Source organism: Eschrichtius robustus, chromosome 9, assembly GCF_028021215.1.
Source record: "Eschrichtius robustus isolate mEscRob2 chromosome 9, mEscRob2.pri, whole genome shotgun sequence".
Taxonomy (NCBI): domain Eukaryota; kingdom Metazoa; phylum Chordata; class Mammalia; order Artiodactyla; family Eschrichtiidae; genus Eschrichtius; species Eschrichtius robustus.
Window position 1 is genome coordinate 10,636,104 of NC_090832.1, and position 9,666 is coordinate 10,645,769.

General features: G+C 42.8%; 1 long non-coding RNA gene across 1 annotated transcript; it reads left to right on the forward strand.

Annotated features, from left to right (window-relative positions):
- Positions 1 to 3,987: 3,987 nt before the first annotated feature.
- LOC137769055 (uncharacterized) lies at positions 3,988 to 6,703 on the forward strand. The gene is made up of 3 exons (XR_011074913.1): positions 3,988 to 4,106; positions 4,598 to 4,844; positions 6,647 to 6,703. It is a non-coding gene; the product is annotated as an uncharacterized lncRNA (long non-coding RNA).
- Positions 6,704 to 9,666: the final 2,963 nt, after the last annotated feature.

Below are 9,666 nucleotides of genomic sequence, written 5' to 3' on the forward strand. Positions count from 1 at the left end.
CAAGAAGTCCTGCTAGCTGAAATGATATATATGATTTTGGTAGAATGTAGCTTTCTAAAATCATCTCATTCTTCAGCTTTCCATAAAGGCTGTTTTAGTTTATTTCAACTGCAGTGGTTATTTTTGTTTGCTTGACCGAGTGTAAATATGTTACATGACTAAATAGAAAATGATAGATGTGAAAAACTGGTGACTGATTGGGGGAAGGGGAATCAGGTGCACACCCAAGGGTCATTATAGAGTGTAGAAACCACAAATTTGCATTCAACAAATTGCAAACAACTGGAAAACAGGAGTTATATCATCATGTGTAAGAGAGAATAACAGAACCGTAAGGTAAATTCATGCCAAATCATTCATCAGTTTTTGCCAAGAGGATACTACATCTTTGTTAGTGTGCCTCTTTGACATTTTCTCCTGCATTTTCTCCCTTTATATATTCAAATACATACTAATTATATGATTATACCACATAAGTTGAATTTTTTAAGTTTTTCATATGCAAATATAAATATAAGTGTTTTGTGTATATGTGTTTATACATATATTCTAAAATCCATTACATATGTATGCTTTTAAACATTTATAGTCAAACTAAATATATACATATAATCATAAAAATGCATTTTTTCAAACTGATAAAATATATCAAAGTCAGTTCGTACAAGTGTAGCTGTATTTTGTGGCTTATTTTCACAGCTAATCCTAAAAAGGGAAAATGAGTCACCAAGTTCACCTCTGGCCCTTTTAAAAAAATTTTTTTTCATATAGAAAAATCATGAAACTTAAAAAAAAATTAGGTATGTAGGTTGAAATCTCTTTTAATTCCTTTTGCTTCAGCAAGTCAACTAGAAGATTGGAGCCAAGAGGCTATGAAATAGAGGCCCCCAGCACAATGAAATCAGTCTGCTATAAAAGGCGACACATGCCAGTTTCTCCTCCCCAATGGCAGATGCCACACCCTAAAGCAGACAGAAGGCACTGCAGTCTGTACGAGAAGCACAACACACAAAGCCAGCAGGACTTGGTTTTGTCTCTTAAACCACAGAGAATGCTAAAATACCTTTTTAAAAGCTTCTTGCTGAAGATAAGTAGTGGGCTCCTGTTTATTCAACTTAGGCTTCTCAAACACACCTTCTCGGAAAAACAAAATAAAAGCCTCTTAACAGTTTCATTTAAAAATCCAGGACTTAAATGAAATCACAGTTGTCAGGGGTCTGTTAGAAAGTGATGAAATAGGTTCACAATTTCACAAAAGCATGACTTGAACTATAAATTATGGTTTCTATTGTGTCAGTTGCCTCAATTATCCTATATGGCAATTCTACAGTATTTTTTTTAATGGAAAATAAAATACTAGAAATCACCGCGTCCTCTTTTCCTAAGGAATTTTTTATTTTTACACCTCTTGCCTAAATTTCAAACCGTGGTGACAACTTTAATAAGTTACTCTAGCCACGAAGGAGCCCAGGAAGTGAAGGCCCAAAAGCTGCAGAGTGGCCTCGCCACGCCTGCAGCCAAACTGCCGCTCGAAGGCTCGAAGGTTGCCCCACGCCTTCGTGTTTGGCCAGAGGATCACCCATTACTTTGTTAAACATTACTTTTTGGCTACAAAAATGGGGTTGGGTTTGGTGAGGTTTTTTTAACTATATGAAAAATTAATATTCAAATACAATACCCTTTGAATAAGTTTTAGGGCAGTGAATAAAAAGGCTCTTCAAACTTGCCCACTTAAAGAGGATTGAGCCAGATGGTAGTTTAAGAATGCCACGGTTCTGTTCTTGTTGCCTCATCGTAGCCCATCATCCTGTTTGCTTTAAGATTAGTCCCCTTTTACTGTTCTGGTTATTTATTCGATAACTGAAACTATCACGATTCACTACCCATCATATTTCTCAGTATTCTTTACATCATTTGGAAGCAATTTAGAATAAAGCCCTGTCAAGGTTTTACAAGTAAGAACTATTAAAGAATAAGGCTTTGGATACTTGCTTTCCTTTTAGATTTATGAGAAATGCGATGAATGGAGCTAATGGGATTTCCCTACTAATCTTGGTCAGCGACTTTAAAGAGCACTAAACAATTGTCCTTTTCACGTCTCTGATTTAGACGTTGGCAGTGAATAACTAAGTAAACGCAAGATACGGGATGTAGCATTTGGCTTGAAACAACTATGCAAATTTAATAGTGGCCCATAAGTTTAGGATGCAAAACAATTAGGATTTGAAAAAAATCTAGGCAAGAAAAAATTTAAATAAATCTGGGGACCCTAACAATAGCGCTACTATATTTACTAAGAATATTATAGTGGGGATAGTAAACCTCGATGGGGATAGGGATAAACTACACTTTTTTTTTTTCAACAAACTTATCTAGAATCTACTTTGTGACATTCCCTGAGAATAAAAAGATAAATATTACCTTCGTCCTGTCCTCAACAGGGGAGATAAACTATTATCTAAAACATACTTAGGGCTGCCCTGAAACATCTTGGAGGATCTGGCCAGGAAAGAAGTAAGTTCAGGCTTCCCCACCTAACAACATTCCCTGCAGGTCTGCCCTGTTGGCTGCCATCAGCCGGGCACCTCGCCCTAATACTCAGTCTGGCACGGCTTTGACATGATGCTGGGAACCCACCAATGTTGGAGCTAGACTTCCAGAGCCCTAAGTCAGGTTTACCATTAGGCTACTATAATTTCTCGCCAAAGTCCCTAGAAACATAGTGACAGCAGTGAAATAAATTACATTTATTTCCTTAATACATTTTGGAACACTGTACTATGTATCTTATACAGGACTGTCCATATTTTGAATGATGTGTAATAAAATTTTTTTTATTACAGCCTAGTTTAGAAATGTTCTATAACTTTTAGACAAATGTGTGTTCAATGGCATTTCTTTCACTTGATTCCCAAGATTGTCCTCATTTTGCCATCATCAGAATCACTTATTGAGCACCTATGATTACATCGTGACATATACTCATCTATATGGCTTCTGTCACTGATAACCTGCTGCTTGGATAAAGGCACTTTATTGATAACACCACTCTAGTTCCTCATAAATAAATACTTGGGAAGTAAACATATTTGAGGTCATTTTGTAATAATCAAGAATATAAGGGAAATCATTTGGAGAGTTAATACCTCAATTTTATGGAAAGATTTTAGCGACCTATCTGAAGGCCTTCTGAGTCTTTGTCATATGTGATTGATTGCTTCATAGTACATATAACCTTCTAAAATAAAACTACTTATCAAGCACAATAAATTCCAAACAATACCTCATGTGCATTAATGTAGTGCATTCGTGATATTTATTTCACCCTCCTTATCTTCGATTGCTTTGTCCCTAATTCATTAAGGGAATCAGTAGGCATCTTTAAGGGCAAATTACTGACAGTCATCCGATTGTTCTAAGGGCCAAAGGGCTTGGTGATATGCTGCTGTTATACCAAATGATATAATTTCATTGGGGAATTTGCTTATCAATGCATTCCTCTAGAAATGCCCAAGTGGTTAAGCATAAATATTTTTTTCTCTCCCTTACTTAAAGGAAATTTCCACATTGTAGTATGTTACTATAGGACTTAAAATTCAGGGGCCTATATCTGGCCCCTTCTCTGACCCCCAGACGTCTCCTCTGAAGCTGTACGTCTCTCTGTGGTGCTGTGACCTGCTCTGCTTTCTCAGGGACCATGTGGGATATAGGTTTCCCTCCCAAAGCATAACCCACAAGGAGCTGCTGAGAAGGTAGCTTCTTGGCTCAACCCCATTCATTCATTCATTCAGCCAGCCAGCCAGCCAGCCAGCCAGCAAATCATTGCCGAGCCCTGCCTAACTCTGCACCGGCCCTGTGCTAGGCTCTGCGGCCACTACACTGAGGGAGGCGGGGGGGTGGGGGGTGGGGAGGAACTTCCTGCGCCGTCTACCAGCTCAACATTAATCAAATGATCCCACCAATAAGTGTCAAATTGCACAGAGATAACGTGCTCGGAAGGAAAGATGCCAGGGTTCTATGCGGGAAATAAACGAGGAAGCTGACGTAGACTGGGGCCCGAGGGAAGGCTTCCCGGAGGAAACGTGGCTGGGACTGACCACCGAAAAGTGAGGAGAAATGAACCCGGGAAGGAAGGGAAAGAGCGTCGCAGACAGCAGGAGGCCAGCGGGGCTGGGGGCGGAGACGGGCAGGAGCGCCGCCGCGGCCGCGGAGGAGGGGCCCCTGCGCTGGGCTCGCGATCCGAGAGCCGCGCGAGGTAGCTGCAGCCTCCGAGCCGGGGGCCGAGCCGGGGCCCGGAGTGGTCACGGGACCCACGGGCTGCTGGGAAGAGAGGCGGGGCCAGGGCGGGTGGGCGTGCGCGTGGGGCCGGTCCCGGGAGTCCAGGCTCCCGCGGCTCGGCCCTGGCCGGCCGCGCTCGTGCGGGGCGCCTCCCGGTACTCTGCGATGCTAAGGGATAATAAAAGAGCATCGTAAGATGAGTCTATTTTAATGTTCACTGGTTCCTTTAAAACATACTCGGCCTCAAAAATAGAAGGTGATACAAGTGTGTTTTTCACAGAATAACTCTAAGATTCATCTATGTTTGATTAATTCACAGTGCCGTGCCCCACAGGCTGGGTGGTCTGTTAAATCGATCACAAGTCTAAAAACAAATAATAGGATGAACACCTTTTCGTCTAGTCCTTGTATGAATAACCTTACTTGGCAACCACACCAAGCCTGAATTTGAGACCCTTCGTACACCCTCTCCCAGTTACCTGTCATGACGGAGCGTCATGAGCGTCCACGTGAGAGATGAGAGATGATGGAGCCGGAAGGAGGCAGGAGGGACCGTGGGGATGGAGGTAAGTGAACTGATTCCACCACTGAAGAGTCCACCACTTGAGTCCACCACTTAAGAATCTGCAGATTCTTCACTGAGCAAGGGCTTCCAACCAAGGATGTGAATGGGGGTTGCAGTTCAGCCAGAGCCTTACTTGCTGCCCATTGAGTCCTGGCACAGGACTGAGTCAGCTGGAGGATGGGGTGTCTTTTTCTAATTTGCACAAAGCATCGTGCATGCTTGCAGTGGCCCTCCATGGAAGGGAGGGCAAGGAAATAACACAGAACTTGGTAATAGATTAGATATGGGGGTGAGCAAATGGAAGGATCAAGTTCCTACCTCTCACTTCTTTTTCCATCGCCCCCCTTCCTGGTCCAAACCGATGATGAACCAGCTGGAAACTCCCGTTTTTATCCCTACCGTCCTGTTCACTTCACCCTATCCATCTATCCTACCCAGTTTTCTCTGTACCACACCCCAACCGTTATGATAAGCCAACTCTGTCCGTCATAGAATCTTAAACCTAAAAACAACTTAGAAGTTTTAAGAAGCTGAGGGAAACTCCTCAGATCCACACGGTGCGAATATTTTGCAATGTGAGAGCCTTCTCTCTTACCTAGGAATTTGTGAGATTGAGATGGTCCATGGAAAACTCTTTGAAACAAATAAACCAAATGAGTTGACACTCAACCCATAAGTTACAGTTTGCCCCCTTCCCAGAGCCTCCTGTCTGCACAGCACCAAGGAGTGCCATGCTTGGTGTCACTGATCTAAAGGACACCTCTGTCCAGGGTGGCTGCTTATCCCCTGGAGTTAACGCAGTGTGACTGCCCTGTTCCTTCTGCATTTGCGAGAGGCCAGAGCTGTCGTTTGCAGTCCCTGAAAGTGGGCATGGGAAGAAAGCAGGAGCCCAGGTTGGGAAATGCCCAAGGCTGGGCATTGTCCTTATTTTGTGTCATGACCTGGCTTTCTGCCACCTTTCCACAGGTGCAAACGTTGGGGCAAACCACCTCTAGTGTCTGGAGGAGGAAATGGAGAGGCCAGGCCTGGGAGTCGGTGCTCCCAGGAGGCAGCGTTTGGAGCACCCAGCACGCACTCCCTTCCTCTCACTCACATGCCTATTTAGGGATAGGGCAGGAGTCTGGAAAAGGGAAAACCTCGGGCAGACATAGTTGTACTTAATCAATAAACCAAGCCACTTCCGGGCTGCTTTGAGTTTTATAATTATTATCACTTAACCTTTGTTGTGTCTGTCCTGGGCCCAGCACTCTGCGAACATGTGGCAGAGATGCAAGTTGCCTAACCTAATATCTGTTCTCCTCACCTGTAGTAAGAGAAGCCCCACTTTTCAACGGGGCACATGACCACTTGTAAGAAAAAAATGTCTGCACATTTCCCAGATGCCTTGGAGGTAGGTGTGTCCCTGTGTTGAAGGAGAGCTGTGGTGCTGGCTTAGTTACTATCTACCTCCGGACTTGGTTTATGAGAGAGAAAAATAAATCTCTAACTGTTTAAGCTACTGATTTTTTTTTTTTTTTTTTTTTTGCTTTGTTTGGTTTGGGTTTTTTTTCTTTTCTTTTTTCTTTTTTTTCAGTAGGAAACAAAATCTACACCAGACTGATATAGTGCGTTATGGTTTCTTATATAATTCTCACAACCCTTTGAGAGTTCAGTTAACCTCTTAAGCCTTGATTTCCTCCTGTGTAAAATAATAGTACCTACTTCTCTGGGCTTCTGAGGACTAGAGGAAATAATCCCTGCAGATCTCTGAGCACAGTGCCTGGCACAAGGGAAGTGTTTGATACTATTCTTTATTTTATTAAGGACCTAACACCTCTGTAGCTGGATCATCAATTCCTGAAGGATAAAGTCCCTATCTTCAGTTTCTCTTCCATCTTCCACAATGCTCAGAACAATCCTGGACCCACAGTGGGCTCTGCACTTAATTGTTGAGAGAACTTTGTGGCTGAACACAAATGTGCCAATAAAATTTATGTGCCTTTTCAAATTACTTGTTTCTTTCAGTGCTGAGAACTGATGTAGCTTAAGCAACAATGACCTTTTATGTAGTTACACTTTTAAAATAAAGACAGGATTCCTAAATTCATTTTTTATTTGCCTCAAGGTATAGGAAGTTTTTCTTAAAAGGTCAGGTCTACCTATTTGTCTGATGTCCCATCTTATTCTCTAGGTAAGACTTCATTATTCTTGTTGGCTAAAGAAACATTGTGTTGGCATGAGATTTATAACTGGAGAGAGAGTTACAGTGTTGCTTTGAGTGTGTTTAATGCTGGAGCACATCACAGTAGTCTTGGTCTGTACTAGTTTAGCGTGGCACTTGTTTATAAACAACATGATTATTAGTGCCGATTCTATGAGATTGGTTTTCCACTGACCCCAACAGAAACAATGCAAATATTCACCCTTTTCTAAAGCATAGTAAAACTCCTGTGGTTTTTGAAACCAGACCAAGAACCCATGTAGAAAAGCCCGTGGATTATTTTAAGTGAACTTATTTTTTTTTAATCACATTAACTTTTCACCATATGCTGTTTATTTTTTATATCCTGCACAGGCTGAAAAATGAAAATAGAACAGGCCACTATGTTTTATTCGGGGCACATCATTATGAGGATGACATACACAAAGTCTGGGGAGTTCAGAGAAAAACAAAGATGATTAAGGGCGCTTTTTAAGATGACTTATTGGAAAAGATTTTTAAAGCTCTATATGTTCGTTAACTCAGCAACCCAGGAGGCAAGCAGGAAGACTGCTTCCCACCACATGAAAAGAGTGTTACCTCGAGGGGCTTCCTGATCTGTAGAAAGAAGCTGGATTCACATCCCAGTTCCTTATTTATGGGCTGTGCATGTTTGGCAATTTTCTTAACCTTGTTGTCGTGAGGCAGAATGTATGTGAAACGCTAAATGTCTGCTTTGCAGGATTTGGGGTGTAAGAATTAAATGAGAGAGTATTTGTGAAGCATTTAACATATTACCTGGAATTAAACAGGTAAGTAGGGTATGTGTGTGTGTATGTATTCGAATCTCTAAATAGAATAGTTGTCTGGCATGTGACTTCAGGAAAACCAGGTATATTCCCCTCAACCCCAAACATGCCTCCTGTTGCCTAATTAAAATTTCTCCATTAAATCTTTATGGATTTGTTCCTTTCTCTAAAGGCTTTGAGCCCTGTCAAAATACAAACATGCTTATAACGAGGAATACCTTAAGCTTCTATCAGTCATTTACACCTTATGGTGAATATACTCTGGATCTATGCCTGAAGGCCTGCTTTGATGCGGAAGAGGGGATGAGAAGCAGGATGTGGGTACCAGAGGGAAGGTGAGAGGAAGAGGAGTGACTGCGGTGGATGGGAGGCTGAGATGGCAGGGACAAATTCTGTTTACTGGAGAATTCTGTTACCCTCAGAAACAATGTAACATATTAATGGGCTGAAAGTATGAAAAGGAAAGCATATCTAAATATTGAAGAAGTTTTGCTTTCCATCCTAAGAGCTCAGGCTTGCGGATCCTCAAGCATTTCCTAAAGGCTGGAATCCCAGGATTTGTCATTGCTGTGTTACGGTTGACCTTTGGCAGATCAAGGTAGGCACTGATGGGGAGAGGGAGAAGGACGGGGAGGCAGAATGGGGGTGTGTTTCCAGGCCAAAGATCATTCCATGATTCTGTGGCTGGAGAGGACAGTGGATGATGTGGAACACTTTTACTTTGGAGGAGATAATGAAGCACAGTGAACCGGCTCCACTACAGAAGAACACTGGTATCAAAGCCAGAGGGAAGGGAGAAGCGCAGGGAACGGTGACCCTGGGGACAGCCCTGCCCTGGCCAAGATGGCACCCTCTCTGCCCTGATACACTTTTGCTGATTCCTCTCTCTGTGCGCTTAATTCCTCTCAATGTCCAGCCACTTCCTCCAGAGTCTGGCTCACTGCTCACCTGCTCTGAGATGTTGTCCCTGATGGATTACATTTCTAATCACTTGCCCCACCAGACTCTCTCACACCTCTCTGCCTTTACATTTGCTACTTTCTAGTCTCTTTCCCACTGCTTGGTCAAGAGCTCTGGTCTTCCAAAGTTCAGCCCAAATGTCACTCCCGTTGTGAAGTCTTCCTGATCACGGTTCCCACACACCTAGTGGAACAGTCACCTGTGAGCTACGAAACCAACTGTGGACATCGCTGTTTTAGCCCTTATTATATTATACTGTAAATTTTTGTGCATTTTTACATCTCCACCCCTAGACTGAGTGCTCCAGGAAGGCACCCCACATTTTTTTTTTTAATATCCAGGGCCTAATGTAGGACCTGGTCTTCCATTAGTGTTTGTGGAATGAATGAATGACCTCTGCAACCTGTCAGTGTGATAAGAGGGCAACATCACCTCCTCCCCCAGCATGGTACCAATGTGACTGATATACCTGAGCTCCTCTGACACTTCCTGAACAGTCACGAAGTCCCTACGCATGAGAATGTATCTTTAGTAATCAATTCATTATTCTAAGGAAATTAAGCAGAATCCTTCCCATGTCAGAATATGAGCAGCAATTTCAGAAGATCGCCCAGTAGAACCATATTATTGCAAGACAAGTGCCAGCCACTCTGCTCATCCAGATGCACTTCATGGTGGTTGGTGCAGGAAAGAGAAAGTGAGACAACCTCCCTCCTGCAACAAGACAGAGCATCAGCATTCTCTCCTGGAGATGGAGAACTTCCCATGGCATGACCTCCTCAGGGTCCCTCCTTAACAAATGGGGAGTTTTGCCTTGGGACAATATGAAAGAAAAGTTCCCCACTCCGTGTAACAAGAGTCAAAGACGGAGGAAC